Here is a 16974-nt window from a genome sequence, read left to right as displayed (position 1 = left end):
GCGTTTAGTTATCATAGCTCTTTAGTCTCCCTTAATCTAGATCAGGTCCCCAGCCTGTTTTAGTTTTTCATAATATTAACAATTTTTGAAGATTTGAGACCAGTTGTTTTGTAGTGTCCATCAGTTGGGCTTTGTCTGTCTCATGATATACGATTCAGATTAACCATTTTTGGCAGGACTACCTAGGTGTTGTGTCCTTAAGCACATGTGTTCTTAATTACTTGATGTCAGTTCGTTCCATTACTACTGATGTTTTGTTTAGTTAAATGGTGGCCTCAGATTTCTCCATTGTAGTCTTCCCCCTTTGTAATTAATAAGTACTTTGGGTACTGCTTGTGCAAGGATGTCATCCAGATTTTAGTTCATGTGTTGTCAAAGCAGGCATTAGAATTACTTTGAAAAGTTTAATTGGTTCTCATTTTGTGAATAATATACTTTTCTTATTGATAGGTAAGTGCACTTTTATTATGATTATTATTCATTTCTAACATTTAGTGAGCCATTAGTTATTAGATACTAGATGCTGTTCTGAAATCTTCCTAACAACTCTATGAAATGCAGGTATCATTTTCCCCCTTCATTTTACAGAAGAAACAAGCTTAGACTCATCCTGGGTTTTATAATTTGCAAATATTTATCCCAATTTATTGAGCACTTCTTAATATGGTCTGTTTTGCTGCACCAAAACTTTGCATTTTGCCGTAGTGACAACTATCAATTCATTTTTTTATAGTTTCTGCTTTTGGTTTCCTGTTTAGAAGCATTAAGTATTTAATCTATTAGGAATGAGTTTTGCTCAAATGCCACCTCATCAGTAAGTAGGGTCGCCAGATTTTGCTCAAAATAAGTAGGTATGGAATACACTTAGACAAAAATATGCTTTGTTGCTTATCTGAAACTCAGCTTTAACTGGGTGTCCTGTGTTTTTATTTGGCAACACGATCGGCAAACCTCTCCCTAACCACTTTATCTGAAATTGCAGCTCCCATCTCAGCGCCTTCTGCTTTTCTGTTTCTCCATAGCTCTGTATAGCCACAATCTGCTTTACTTTTTTGTTTAGTGTCTGTATTCTACCACTGGAATATGAACTCCATGAAATCAAGCCTCTTTTCCAATTTTTAAATTGAGATTTAACTGACATATAGCAGAGTGCCTATATAATAAGTAAACTGCTTAATGAATTATTTCAAAGTGAAGATATCCATATAACCACAACCCAGAAGGGCAAAAATTTTTATTCTAAATGTATTTTCAACATCTAAAATAGTACTTGACACACAGTAGGTGATCAGCAAATATTGGTTGAATGAATCAGTGATGAAACTTGTGAGATAGATGTTCGCGTTGCTTTTGTCCAAATAACTAGCCAGAGAATTTATTGACTACTTATTGTTTGGTTGTTTTTCCATTGAAAAGCACAGCTTTTAATGAACATGAATAGCATAATTTTTTAGCTGTTCCCCCCTTGTTGAACACTTGAAAGGTTTGTTTGCGGGTTTTTGAATGTATACATATGTATTTTTGATCTTACATCTTCATGCATTAAAAATTAGTCCTCATTTCATATTGTTTTCATAGATTCATTTTTATAAAAAAGAAATTACTAAATCAGAGGATATGAGCATCTCTAAGCCCCTTCTCATTTAAACAGAACATTCGCTGGCAGGCAGTGGACCTGTCCACTGAAGAAGGCCCACAGAGGGAACTGACACTATGGCCCTGTGTCTCCTGCTTGGGGAATAGCTGGCAGAGTAGGTGGCCAGTGCGTGGTAGCTTCCTTGACATCAACCTCTTTGGTTGGTAGAATGATGGAAATACTGTTTTTATACCAGCTACAAGACTTTGGGCAAGTCATTCAGCAGATTTCAGTGAGGATCGCAGAGCCCACGGCATCAGCAGTGTGTGCCACGTGGGATATAATCTCAGGAACTGGTAACCGCAGCTCAAAGCTTCCCCAGTCCCTGGTCCTGACCATTCTGGTAGATGAGCTGACTGAGGCAGGGGGACCACTTAGCCCTAGCCAAGAAATAACTTGTCAAGTGATTGAGGACCAGGATGTGAGCTTACAGGATAGGATTCTCACCTTTCCGTTGTGTCCACAGGTATGTGGGGATTATAACCCCTTTAAGACATCTATTTGAACTGTGAGAGCATGCCTGCTCAGCTTAGGCTGCCCTCGTCTTTCCTTATACGTGATACATTCATTTCTGTCACCTTTGCTGGAAAAATAGATATTGCGTTACCCTTTTGTCACACCGGTCAGCTCTTTCCAGGATTGCCTCCAACCATAAAAAACTCCTAATGGCTCTGCAAGTGTCGTGAATCTGGAGTACAAATTGTCTTGTATAAAGTACTCTGTGTGGACACTACATTCACCATTGTCCTTCCAAGAGGGGAAGGTGGGGGTTCCTTCTCCCTTCCGATGTTTTCACTTTATCAGAAAGCAGACTCGGTCATTCATTCAGCTAATATTTATTACTAAGGGCCCCTGTGGGAGGAGTTATTCTTAAACTTTCACTAGTACTCCAGTATTAAAGAAGAGCCTACGGGAATGCTCAAGGGGGCGGGGGGTGGGCGGAAAGGAGGGGAGTTGGAATTTCTCTGCAGTCTCGTCTTTTATTTAAACTGTTCTTGAAGATTTAAAAAATTCTACGCTATAATACATCCATTTTATTTTAATATTAAACTGTTTTAAACGACTGGATTAAGTATTTAACCTTTTCTCCTTGTTCTCCAGTAAAATTTATGCTCTGGGAAGTTAACCGTGGTTATTTGGTGGCTTGTAGTAATTGCAAGCACAGGACTGTTCAGAAGCAGAAAGAAATAGCAGTGTTAGATATTCTCTCCTGGAGAAATACCACTGGTGATGTAAAATGACTAAAACATGTTCTTTGTCTTCAAAGAACCGGTTTGGGTGTGAGCAGAAGACAGGCACAAAGGGATGGAAACTATGCATATTCACTAGTTTCCAACTAGAATTGCATCATAAAAGTTTGATTCAGATTTACTTTTTTTGGTAAATAATTTTTTCATTAACAAGACTGGTTTTGCCTGTCACTCCACTCAGTGAAAGTAGGTGTCCAGATGAGCTGGAGATGAGACGGGAGATGCGGGTCAGCTTTTCCCACGTTAATACCTGTTCTCTCAGCCCGCGGGTGCTGGGCATCCGCTCCTTGGAAACCGTGAGCGCTCACATACGTTTGTGTTCAGTAGAGTGGCCTTCTTCCCCTGGCGTGCAAGAAAAGAGACAGCAGTGTGTTCGGACACTGGAGGGATGTGTTGGAGGCCATTGTGATGCCCACAAAGAGACTTTTCAAGGGTGAATTTGACTAAACGATTTTCACCTTCCGTCTCCTGCCCTTCTCCCCGACACTGTCGCTACTTCACAGTGCTCGGCGCTTTCCCTGAAATGAACTATGGAAAGCGGCTCAGCTCAAGGATAAGAAAGCAGGTGCCCCAAGGTCCAGTGGCAGTCCAGTGGGAGGACTGTCCCACCCCCAGGTGCACACTCCTCCCTCCAAGCCACTCTGCTCCTACCATGTTTATTAGGACCGTTTAAATCGTGAAGCAGCTAGACTTTATTTTTTTAAATAATCCAAACATCATTTAGTTCATACTTCCAGATTACCAAGCACGAGGTCTGCCTCTGCTCTTTTTGGTAACAGCTGTGGATTCCGGCTGCCCTTCTGGTTTGAGTTAGAGAAAGATGATGGCCCAACAGGCGTGTGTTTCGTTCCTTGTCAGAGACTTTCGGGCTGCTTTCAGGTAGCTCCTTCCTATTGCAGCTCCCAAGAGGGCGTTTGTGGGGAGGGACTGCAGGGGGAAGCGACCCGCTGTGAGCTCGGGAGAACACGTGACACAGCATTCCCGCCAACCCTCATCCTCACCGAAACTGCTTTAATAAAATGTGGCATGTTGCTTGGCAACCTGAGAGTCATAGGCTTTTTTCCTACCGTCTTCACCAAAAAGCTCTCTATCAGCTCTTGGGTGACCACTCAGGGTGGAGCGGGAGATAGACTTGGCTCTGCCAGCCAACTTTCTGCTTTATTTTCCATGCCTCTGCCTGCATTTTAACACTTGCTATTGTTTCTGTTCTCATTTGTATGTCACTTAAAGGCAAGTGTCCAAATCAAGAAGAGAATTAGTTACTGAAAACGTGTTGTTTTTTTATATTAGTTAAAATTATTTTATTTGCGATTCAGACCTGCAGATTATTTCACGGAGTCTGTTACATAGCTGCAGAGTCTGTAGCCATGCACTTTTCCCACCAATTTGGTTTTGACAGAAGGATTCACTTTAAAGCAAGCCTGGCTTGTTCTTTTCCTGTTGGTGAAGGCCTCTAACTGTTGCCTTAACCTGGCTCAGAGCCTGGAGCACTAACTGAGCTCACTGGAAAGCGTGAGCTTGTGGAGCTTTATGTTGGGTCCCAGGGAAGTTGCTGTCACATACTCATATTTTTCTTCATTAAAATAGTAGCATAATGCAATGCAAAGACAGGGTAAGTAAATTCTTTCATTAAACAAACATTTGAGTTCATATGCTTTAAAATGAGACTTTACTTACGTTAGAGGCATTAGATGTGGGACCTCAGAGTTGTAATTTATAGAATGATGATATTTTTCTAAGGAAAAATGAATGTAGAGATTACTTTTTAAAATCTAAGAATGCTCCATTATTAAGCATTCTTTGTTCTGCTGTACAGATATGTGACTTTCCAAAGTTTTTCAATTTCCTACCTTGTGTTGAATATTTTGACATTGTAGGAAACCCTTGGGTTGTTGGGGATTTTAAGAAATAATTTTATAAAATATTCCAAAGTACTTTAAAGTGTAGCAAAATCACACTTGCCATTGTAGTATATATATTTTTTTCATATAAACATTTTTAAATATAAGACTTGATCCTTTTATCTAACTAGTTGCTATTTGCCTTGGGTGTCTAAATAGACAAAGAGATCTAAATTGATTTCCCCTTAGGATGTAGAAAACAAAATGAATATTTAGAATGAGTTAGAGATATGCTGCACAACAGTCACTGTCACTTTTTAAAGAAACCTTCCTTATTCTCCTGCTGGCAAAGAATTTCACAGGTTCTTTAAATGTGCAGGATTGGTGAAGAACCCGTTACTGCTCTGCATTTTGGGAAGTGCCACCTTCTAAAAGCCCTGACTCCTCAAATGGGAAAAGCTGCTGTCCCTACTCCCTCGCTCTCCCTCTCCCTCTCCGTTCTTTCCTTCTCCCACTCTCCTGTGTATATGAGTTTGACACAGAGAAATGTCACTAACTTTCCTTAACCTGCTTTTGGCAGCTTAACGTGCTCGGTTCAGACCTCAGCACCGCTTGTGGGTCTGCCCACTGCTGTTGGCAGCAGGGCCTTCCTGTAATAGGGAAACAAGCTTAGGGGCGAAGAAAATAAAAAGGTGGAATTGTTTTCCTAAAATCACGAAGTCTATAGGGATGTGATTTGGTAATTTAAGAGGATAAAAATAGGACAAGTGTAGAATAAACGTGTTAAATGCCAAGGTGGGACTTTAAAATAAAAAATGATTCTTGTTCAGTTTTGCGCTGCCCTTTTGGGGCGTTTGATAATCCTTCGGGTTTTAGCGTTTGGGCTACAGCTGGATCCTGCCAGTGAAATCAGTCGGTTGTTGGGCACATCATCTCAGCACAGGCAAAGAGTAAAATTGATGTGGAAAGTAAAACTAACTTCATCATTCTTTGTTTATTTCTCCCTTGGAAAAGTGATTTCTTTCTGTGTACTTCTTTTATAAAGTCAAGCATTGCCAGTTATAACAAATACATTTCATTGTCCTAAGGCAGCCTGTAGTCTGAGGAGCAGTTTTCATTCCTTCGGTAGTTACCCTATTTATTCTGCACAAAGAGCAGATGCAGTGCCAGTGAGGGCTCCGGGAAGGCACCGAGGCAGCTGGCCTGAGTGTTAGATGAGGTTGCATTGACATTTTTTCAAACTTTTTTGGTGGTGGCAGATCATTATGTGGGGCGTCCTGAAGACACTGCAGAGGACAGTCAATGTTTGATACAGATTTCAGAATGTTCCCCATCCGTAGATGGACCGCAGGGGTGGGGAGGGGGAAGAGATGAAAGGCAGGACAAGGAAGACGGCTGTTTTTCATAAGGTAGCACCATGGTGCTGTCGCGAGAGCCCTGGCTGGTCCCAGACAGGTGTGTGCAAGGACTGGCTGAAGGGGACCACAGGCAGAGTTGTCCCGTCTACATGGAATTTATCCATCCTTACTAGGTTGGGAGAGGCCACTTTTGGTGACTGATACCCTCCCTCCCAGGGGTGATGACTCACCTTGCAGGAGAGAGAGCTCAGCCCTGCCTGGCTGATAAGGGCCTGTCATTCTCATTCTCTCTCCAGGTCACCTCCTTTCCTTAAGGCTTTCACTTGATTAATAAACTGAGTCAGAAGGTGTAAGTAAATTCTTTTATCAAATGAAACCCACATCAAAACATCCACAGAGAGACATTTAATTAAAGTGTGTGTATTGCAGCACAGCATCTTCCATTTCTGGTTGGCTTATAAACAGACAGATTTTAAGCCTTTCAACTACTGAAACCTTTAAATCCGAAAATGTGCTGCTGTCAGGCTTTTTGCAAGCCTGGTTATGGGAAGTGGAGAAAAGATGGTACACTTATGTTTTATTACAATAACGTTAATATTGTGGCAAACTTAACACTTCATAAACAGCTCCATAAGCTTCCGGGATTAAGTAGTCTAAAAGTATTGTCTTGGTGTATGTGATGCAGATTTATATTTGGTGTGTGTTTGTGTCCGACATCTGAAGCATTGCTAACGAGAACTAGTCCAGGTGAAAGAACCCTGCTTAATTCTGACTATAGACCCAGCCACTATGTGCAGCAGGCAATTTAGTTACACTCTGGCTCCGGTTGGTGAATAGGTTGTCCTAAATGTTCTTTTGTTGATTAACCTTTTAGAACACAAAGTGCATTGTCCCCTAGAAATGTCATTTTGAATGGTGGGTGTCAGTGAGCTGTGGCGTGTTTCAAACTTCGGGTCAGGACCCATTAGTGGACCAGGAAATCAAGGCTGGTTGACACCAGTGTAAAAAAAAAAAAAAAGGAGAAAGAGACAGAACAGAAAACATCAGAGTGGGTTGCTTGTTGTAAAGGTAGGTTTTGTTTGGTGTTACTGTGCGATTTTAAACCTGTTGCACACTATGCTGCCACTGGACTATGAAAAGCACCCACGTGGGGTGGGGGTAAGTCGTGTCAGTGATGAATTAAATCTGGCCATTTACCACCATCAAGCATTGTGACATCAGGCAACTGACTTAACCTGTCTGGGGCTCCATTTGTTCAAATTTGATTTCAAAACAAGGCTGTTTTGTATAGGTATGGTTAGAGATGAAAGAGAATATGTTAAGATTAATATATTAGGATATTATAGAATATAGTATAATACATTAGGACTAGGGCCAATACAGCACCTGATGCATGGTAACCTCTCTATATACCATGGTTATTATTTATTCGTACTCCTTTGTGATATGTATATAAGCAGACCTTAAAGATATTGTTATAAAGTAGCATAACTGAAACATGTATTGTTTAGTCTTCCCTGGAGAAGAATTTATTCAGTGTTCTTGACATTTAGGATCTGCTGTTTTACACAGTCTAGGGGATCTTTGATTTTACTTTAAATTATTCCTGTGTAGTTGAGACATCAATCTTAATTTTCTCCCATGAAGTGTGAAGAATGTTGTAAATTCCTTAGGTCTTTCAGCTGTCTGTCAGGTTCATCAAGACTGTTAAGCATGGAATTGCTTTCCAACTCCTATTTTAAGTTGTATTTTCATCTTAAAAAAGGTCTCTCTGTCTCTGTCTCTGTCTCTGTCTCTTAATTCTCAATTCTAAAATTTTTAGAACTCCATCTGCTCCTGTATGACTATATTATAAAATTCCTTCTTACTTTCTGCACATCACTACCCTGTCTTTTAAGGAGCTATGTCAGCGCTTGTGAAAACCCTTTTTTTGTTGTTGTTTGACTTGGGCTTAGAACAGCTGCTTTGTTGACAGCTTTGACGAGTAGGTTAAAATAGTTGTCAAAACCATAGTCAGAGAGATTGGGACTCAAATCCAGCTCTGCCAATTAGTTATTTTGGCCCTCGGCAGGTTACTCAACCTCTCTCAGACTGTTTTACGTGTCTGTAAAAATAGAACCACCGCCCACCTTGTGGGGCTGTTTTTGAAGAGAAAAGGAGCATGGACAGATGGGCAGCTATCTACATCAAGGCCATTGTCTCTGGCAGGGTCCTCCCTGTGCCTGGCCCGTGAGCTTGTCTCTCTCCCTGTTCGCCCAGTCTCCAACCCCGGGGACAGCCAACTTCCAGGTGCGGCCACCTACCCCTAGATTCACAGAGCTCTGCTCCCACACCCCCTTCCTCAGAAGTTGATCCCATGCAGGTTCTCTGAGCTCCACCCTCTCCCGGGCCTTGTGCTGTCCCTCTCCCCTGGGCCCACTCAGTGACTTCTTTCCAACGGCATGAAAACCTGCCGAATCCCTCCCATCTTTTCAGAAGAACTCCCAAGACCCCAGTTTGCCTTTGCCCCTGACTATGTTTTCCCTTTTACAAATCCAGATGGTCTGCATTCATCCCCCTTTGCCATGCCCTCTCACTCTCCAGCTGTGATATGCGCACAGCCCTGAGCTTACTCTTACTGAGGTAGCCCAGTGTCCTCTGTGGCATAATGCCACTGGACCCTCTCCTCTTGCCTGGTCACTAAGTCCATTGACCGTTCTTCCTCCTTGATCTCCCTGGCATCGTCTTTTCTAGCTTAGCCCTCCTCCTCGTCAGCCTGCAGCTTCCCAGGCTCCCAGGCCTGCTCTTCCTCATCCAAATGATGGTTTATTGCTGGTGTTCTTCAGACTCCGTTAGGACTTCTTACTCTGTGCCTCCTCCGTTCTTCCCCCTTCCACCACAGCACTCTTGTGGAAGTGCCGATCACGTCACGTCCTCCTCCTGAATGACAGCCCCATGAGGGCTCTTGCTGTACTTAGCATGGTCCGGGGCCCCCGGGGCTGCATCCCTGGCTCTCGCTTCCCCGTGGGCTCCACTCCACCTTTAGGGCTCCACCATTAAGGTCTACTTCCAGTTCCTCAGTCACTCAGATGGGTCAGTCATGTTCCTTCTGCCTGAAGCACTATTCCCCACTGCCGGCCCTTTTAACACTGTCTACACTCCCAACATGCATGTCTCAGGAAAGACCCGAATGTCATTTCCTTAGGGGAGTGGTCCCTGTGTCCCAGGCTCGATCTGCGTGCTTCTGCTTTTTGGCTCTCAGTAGTGTGTGGGGCTCTGTGCTCTGCCCCTCTCTCCCTGGGGAACCGAGGGCTGTGTCTCTGATTCACAGCCCCAGTTGCCTAGTCTTAGAAGATGGTTTGTTCGTGAATGAATGGATAGATGAATAAATGAACAGATGAGAGTATAATATATCAGTGTCTGTATTTATAAGCAGTATTTATAAGCAAGTGGATGGATGAATAAATGAACAAGTGAGAATGAAATACATTTATAAAGCAGTTAGCATAGTTCTTAATATATAGAGTAAGTACTCAGTAAATGACAGCTTTATTTATTTTTAATCAACTTTTCAGGTAGTAACCAGGAAAAGAAAAAGAAAATCCACCACCAGGCTGGTTAATGGAAGCAGTGCTCCTTAGTGACGTCATTCATTAAATGCTAAGGCAGTTGTCATAGGCCACGGGAACTTAGAACTTACATAGCAGCCTCTTCCCCTCACAGTCAATATCTGGTACTATTGCCTCTTCCCCTCTCCTACCCTTCCCCATGCTAAAATGATCATTTCTCAACATGATTCTTGCCTACGTGGTGTTCTCCTACCAATCTGTTCCTTTCTTTTTCTTTTCCTGTAGATGGTGGGCGTCTTCAGGGTTGGGGAATGCCTTCCCTTCTGCCAAACCCCAAGACCCTAGTGAATGAGGTGACTGTTTCAAAAGCTGACTATGGGGTTGTCAAGAGACTTAGGGAAAATTGACTAATTTTGGTCTCAGTACAGTTTCAAAAAATCACAATTCAGACTTTTTGATTTCGTACTTGTCGAGTATGGTTGATATATTGCTTTCTATATCTTCATTTTATTTCCACATTTTTCACGCAGGAGATTTTGCTAGATTGCATCCAAATTCTAAATGATAGCAGTAGTGCATGAGCTGTTGCAGACTTGGAGGTGTCAGGCCTCCTCACCTCTGGCACACCCAGGTGAGATGAGATACAACTCTCTGAACCTGTATCGCTGTAGGTGTCGTATATTGGCTTGGGCACAGTTCTTTTCATCAGCAGTATGTTTTATGATTGAACAGCAGTAGCCTCATTAATTAGGCATAGTGCCAGGCCCTGTGCTAGAAGCTTTGCACCCATACTCTCTGCTCGTCCTAACAGCCTTATATGATAGGTGTGTTCGTTTTATGGGTAACAGAACAGAAGCCCAGGGGACAGATGACTTGCCTCAAGCAAGTTAAGATTGGGGCAGTATTCACACTCAGGCCTTTGTGGCCTCAGAACCTATGGTTTTCCCATTGGACTTCATTGCCTCCCTTTTTCGTACTGTAGGCTTCAAGTAAATGTTAGCATGTCTACACGTCAGCCTCCGTCCAGTTCATAAAGTGTTTTCTTCACTATTTCTTTGGCCTTAATTAGAAAGCTCTGAGGTGAAGAGAGGTGTGGGACAGTGACCAAATGAGTGCCTGTCTTTTTTTAATTGAGGGGCATGATGTGGAGAGGACATGGAGGTGTAGGCATGACTTGTAGTTGGCAGAACCAGGATCATACCCTTGTCCTGCTCTGCTACTTCCTCACTGGGTGCCTGTTGATTTTTCTCTCAGCTTTGGCAGGAAGCAGGGATGACAACACCGACCTTCACTGCGGTAGGGAGCCAGTGAGGGGGTATGTGGAAGGTGTCTGTAAACGCTCAGCTGCTCTTGCTGTCATGCCCTGCTGTTCACACCTTTCGGCACAGTCACCTGAGCCTGCTTCCTTTTCCTTGATTCATTTCCTTTCCTGGGTGCCTCCTAAGAGTCAGGTGCTATGGTGGAGACCTTAGGAAAGCAGAATGAATGAATCAAGTCCTGCTCTGCCTGTTACTTCACTATTTCCATCTATTCCCTTTACAGGGCTTGGATCTCTTCCATTGCCTTAGATTGTCACTCTCTCAGGCTCAGTACTTTAAAAAATAATTGCTGTATGAAGGAAGAATAAGGACAGGGAATCACAAACTGCGATCCTCCCCTGTGTCTGAGGCAAGTGCATCAGCCTCATGGCTGGGAGGCTCAGGTGTGACCCTGTGCAGGGACGGTTACTGCACAAGGGAACCTGCTTTTGAGAATCAGAGTCACCTCCTCTTGTTGCCAGTCCTGGGCTCTTCATCCACTAGATCAGGCTTCAAAATGGGATTTTCAACTGTAAATTCTGTGAATATGTACCTTGGTTCTGGCTTTTTTCTCTTGAGCTGAAGCAGGCTGCCGACAGGTAAAAAAGCTGTGTTTCTTCCCTTTTTTCCTTCCATAATCTTGGATTAAGTTCTGCCAAAGTACTGTGGTAGAACCCAGGTGCCACAGAGATGGCTAAGTATAGTCCCCCTCCTCAGGGGTCATCTGGCCCTGTGGCGTCACTGTGGGAAAAGAGTAAGAGCTGAGGCAAGAGAGCCAGACAGGGCTGGATGGTTACTGAGGACCCTGGATGGTAACCAGCAAGTTGGGACTTTATCTTGGAGACTCCGAAGGGTCCTACAGAAGAACGGGTGGTGTTTTTTGATGGACAGCAAAGGGTGGAACAGAGGGTCTCATTTTCTGGGCTGGCCCGCCCACCTTTGACTATTTGGGTACACCGAAAATGGCCGTGTTTCATCATGCTCTGTTAGGTCACCAGTTCCTGTGTGCGCCTCAGGGGCTTCTGAGACCTTTGGATGGATTGAAGGGAAGTACATCCCCAACCAGTTTTTGAACACAGGAAGATGTTCATAGTGACCATTACGGTTGGGTGGCTTAGTTTTGTTTGGTTTGGCTTTAACTCCTCTCTTTAAAGATTTTAAAGTTGGCTTTTCCACAGAATCCAAGATAAAATCTTCCATTCTCTATCCGATAAAAGTGGAAAAGCAGTCCCTCTGTTGGAAACTAAAATCTGGTCAAAGTTATATGGAATATGAGAAAACTTTTGTATCTAGTATGTTCACATTTAAATAAACAAACAAACACAGAACGACATTTGGCGTCATCCTGGCATGGGGTGCAAAGCTGGAATGACAGCACAACAGTGCAGGGCCTCGGGCTGGAGACTGTCAGAAAAGAGTAAGAAGGCCGTCTCAAGGAGCGTCCAAAGTAGGCACTGCTGAGCACGAAAGCCCACGTTGACATGCGGAGAGTAGGATTTAGGTCTACGAAGCTGGCAGAGATTGCTCTGGCACATGTCACTTCTGGTGGTGGGTTAACATACCGGGTTACCACACAGAGATTCCTGCTATTTACATAAAACCCGTGTGTAGAGATGGACAGGCTCTGATCACACAAGATGTATATGCCTCTGTTAACTCTAAGCGACATGATCTGGGACCCTTCTAGCACACGTGATGTCAGGAGAAGAACAGAGGCTTTGCTTTGGATCCCAGTCCAAACACTTGTGATCTTCAGGATCTTGAGTTAATCACTTCTGAGCCTCAGTTTTCTTATCTACAAAGTCAGGATTAATGCTTGCAAGATTTTCTGTGCCTGGCAGAGTAAATAGCCAATAAATACTTCTCTTTCTTGTAAACATTAGATTAATAAAAACATAGGTAATTCCCTTAGAAATTGAGAACTTGATGTTGGTGGAGGATAGCCATTGCAGAAAATGCAGGGCTGATGGTGCATAACTGCCTCAGCAGTTTCCCAGTGCTCCCCCACCCCACTCCCAGCAGTTGCTGCAATAAATGGGTTTTAGCAGTGTGATAACCAAGCTGTTCAGTGTCTTTAGCTACCTAGGGAAGATTGGCGAAGCCAAGCATTTCAGCAACGGTGCTTGCGTACACTACGTGGACCATCCAGAGGCACCTCCATAGCACTGAAGACATTAAAAATGGAAGTCACCTTTACCTGGTCTTACAGAGACTTTCATACTTGGACAGGCTGTGTTGAAAATGGTCCTTAGTTGGACAGGGTGAACAACAGAGAACCTAAACAATTTGTTTGCTTAAAATGGAATGAACATCTGTGAAACCACCACTCAGCCCAAGAACTGAGATACGCTAATAAATTGCATCTACCTGTTCTTTCTCAACCCCATCCTCGTGACCCCACCCCTTACCTCCATTCCTAGCCGGGACAGCCACTCTTATGAGAGTCGTGCTGATGGTTTTCTTGTTTTTGTTTTTGTTTTTATATCCTCTTTCCCTTTTTTTCTTCACCCCCATCTCTATTGCTCCCCTTCCTCCTCCCTGTTTTTTCTCTCCCTCTCTACAAATCTACAAAATGTTATCTTAGTGCTTGTAATTCGCCTTTGCCTAAGGCTGAGCATCTCTTCGTGTAATTATCGGCATTTTATGCTTCCTTGTCTGTGAAATGACTATGTATGCTTTTCATGTCTTTTCTCCATTTTTCTATAGGGTGTTTTCTTGTAGGTGTTTTTATGTGTTCTGGTACTCAATCTCCATCTGTTGCGTGTGTGAACAAATATCTACTCTCAGTTTGTAGATTGTCTTCACTCTCTTTAAGATGTCTTCTGATGGACAGAAGTTTTAATATTAATGTTGCCAAATGTATTGATCTTTTTTTATGCTTATTAGCATTTTTTGTGTCTTCATAAATTCTTTCCTACGTCAAGCTTAGAACAATATTTACTTGTATTTTCTTTTCAAGTTTTTGAAGTTTACTTTTGACATTTAAGTTCTTTATCCATGTGGAGTTGATTTTTCAGCAAAGGTGTGAGTCAGAATCCAATTTCATTTTTTTTCCTATGGATAAACAATTTTTTCAACTTTTCCTTTTCCATGTTCTCTGTCACTATGTCTTTGTCCAAAATCAAACTTTGACAGATGCATAAGTCTGTTTCTAGGCTCCTCTCTATCAGTGATCAGTTTGCCTCTGGACCACCTCACACTGTCTTAATTACTCTAACTTTACACTATGCTCGTTTGGCTAGCAAGGCAAGCCCCGCTTCTTTTCTCTTCCTCATAAATGTCGGGGCTATTGTTGGCCCATTTGTTCTTCCATTTAAATTTCGGGATCAACCTTTCTAATTCCACAGAATAACTGAGGTATAATTTATATATAGTTAACTTACTCTCTTTGCTATACAGTTCTATTTCAGCAAATGGACACAACCACGTAACTGCCACCACACTCAAGATATAGGACAGTTCCATCACCCCCAACTCCCCTCATCCGCTTTGTGGTTGGCCTCCTCCCCCTGCCCCTGGCTACCATGGCTCTGTTTTCTGTTCAGGTTTGTTTTTCATTTCATTTAAAATTTTTTTCAGTGTTTTATTAAAATGCTAGAATTTTGTTTTTACTGGAGTTACATGCAATCTATAGATAAATTTAGGGAGGACTCTACATCTTACTTTAAGGCTTCTTGTCCTTAAACGTAATGTATCTATCAATTTAGTTGGAGAGACTTAGTTTGACGATAATGGAAAGTTCTTAATTTTCATAAAACAATCTAAATATTTTAAGTAGTTCTTTAAAACTAGTAAAGGAAACATTTTATAAGATAATTATCAGTCTAAATAAGCATATAAGTACACACAAATACACGCAGACCTGTGGCAATATTACATTAAAAAAACAAAACCCGTCTTGGTTCCAAACCAGCTTTGTTGCTCACCTCCAAGACTTTAGGCAAGCTGCTTAGCTTCCCTGATTCTGTCACTTTATCTCTATGATGACTAGAACATTCTTTCCTTATGGGGTTGTTGTGAAGATTAAAAGCTATAATGTGTGCAGAGTGTCAAGAGACAGCAGAGGCAAAGTGAAGCCGCGAGTGGATGAGACTATTATGTGGGAGGACTCCTCTCACTACCTACAAGGAAACAGGGAGGACTCTCAGAGTATTTGGTTCCCTAGTGGCTTTGACCAAGTGGCACAACCGAAAGATGGCCTTGAATCATTTCCCTGACAAATTTGGAAAAGGTTTGTGTTGCCAAGCAGCCGGCCACATGCTGCTTCTGACAGGCGAGCTGGAATCACTGGAGGACACAGCTGACAGCCAATTCATTTTGCTGATTCATCCATTAGAGGGGTGGCTCTGAGCCAGAGTTTGGCTTCTAGATTAAAGGCCGAGAGCTGCAAAGCTGCTGGAACTTGAAGGTATGCTGGTAAATTATTGCCATGTGAAGGCCAGCAGTGGTTTGTTATTTGTTTCCCCTTTTAAACAATCCTAGTTCCAAATGTGCTCACATAAGTTCCTGCTCTGTGGTTAGGGAGTTGTTTGTAACATTTATCCATGGGACTGAGAGCTAAATTATTGGAAACAATTGGACACTGTTAAATAGATCGTCTTGGCTCTTTTGTGCTCCCATCATCACCTTTGCTTTCATGGGGAATTCTGACTCAGGCCTACTTTTTTATTTAGTAGTCTAAATTAAATTTAAGAGAGGGATTATTGCCGATGTCATCCCTCTCGGGCATGCTTGCAAAAATGAACCAGCCGGATTAAGGAATAAAACTCAGGAAAATCCAGGAGGATCTTACAACAATCAGTACAGAATAACGATGGTAGAAGCTACAGGTTCTCACATTGGTAGGTTAACCTGTTTCAGTAGGTAGTCTCAAGCTTGCAGGGAAATCATCTCTACATAAAGCTCTCATGTGACAGGGTAAGCTTGAGTGTGTGGAGATTGTGTCTTGTTTTGCAAAATACCTAGCACGAACAGACACTCAGTGAGCAATTACTGGATGGAAACATAGATGGATAGTATTTGTTGATATAGAAATTGTTGGGTGGTTAGATAATGAGGGGAAAAGTCAGAAATGTGGCTGTCACGAGGAATAAAGTTTTCAAGAAAGTTTCCTATATTTGTGGTTTCCTGATGTAAGTGACTTTGGTCAAAGCACATCTGTAGAACTTGATGCCTTCTTAGTGGATCCCCTCGTGAGTCAGAGCTCGCTGTTTTGAGCTCACTTCTCAGTAAACTCACTCTACTTCTTTGGGAGACTTTGTATAATATGAAAGTTCCTTAATACTCTGAGGGTTCCCCCACCTCCTCTACTTCTAGAGTGAATATTTGAAAAGTATGGGAAACTTTTTAGTAAAAATTTGTGTTTCTTAAAGAAGTGGTTTTTTTTTTCCTTGTTTTATTTTGCTCTTTAAATGACTAAAATTTTTAGGGCATGACATTCTTTCTGTAAACCACTATCATATTGAGAAGTTTCAAGCAAATCTGGTCTACTTGGAGTAAAGATTAAGTGTCAGGTGTCAGATATGTGGAACAGCTGCCCCTCACACAGTTGTCTTTCCTCTGATTTAAGGTCACTGATATACTGGGATCCCTTGTCCAGTTCTGATGTGCTCAAAGACTGCGTGCTCATCACCATGTGCTGCATTCTGCCACACACCCATTCACATAATGTTTATTAGAACCGTTCTGTACCGAGAACTTTGCTAGGAGTGGGCATACAGATTCTGTGTCAGACGTCATGGTCCTTTTGCAGCTGCTCAGGTACCAAGTCTGCCCTAATCACCCCCAGCAGCATGGCCAGGCTCTGCTGTCTCACTGCCAGTGTGGGTAATAACTATTGGCAATGATTGTAAGTGAGGAGAATATGCTCAAACTGCATGAGCCAGAACCAGCAAATGGGCACCCATCCACCTATAGGCCTTGCTTGGGTCCTCATTGCCACGCTACCAGCATTTTCCATCCCACCAGCCTCCAAGAAGGAGGCAGCAAGGGATTACAACTAAACTGACCTGGCCTTAGTCAAGCATTAACACCAGGAGGGAAA

At 42.6% G+C, this 16974-nt stretch overlaps 1 protein-coding gene across 3 annotated transcripts in view; it reads left to right on the top strand.

Moving 5' to 3' along the window:
- The window catches only part of PARN (poly(A)-specific ribonuclease), a 135567-nt gene that overhangs the window by 79553 nt on the left and 39040 nt on the right, over nt 1-16974 (top strand). The gene's annotated exons all lie outside the window — the stretch shown is intronic.

The sequence above is a fragment of the Pteropus alecto genome, unplaced genomic scaffold (genome assembly GCF_000325575.1).
Source record: "Pteropus alecto unplaced genomic scaffold, ASM32557v1 scaffold34, whole genome shotgun sequence".
Classification (NCBI taxonomy): Eukaryota; Metazoa; Chordata; class Mammalia; order Chiroptera; family Pteropodidae; genus Pteropus; species Pteropus alecto.
The sequence above is the reverse complement of the archived record's forward strand: the minus strand, read 5'-3'. Positions and strand labels throughout refer to the sequence as shown.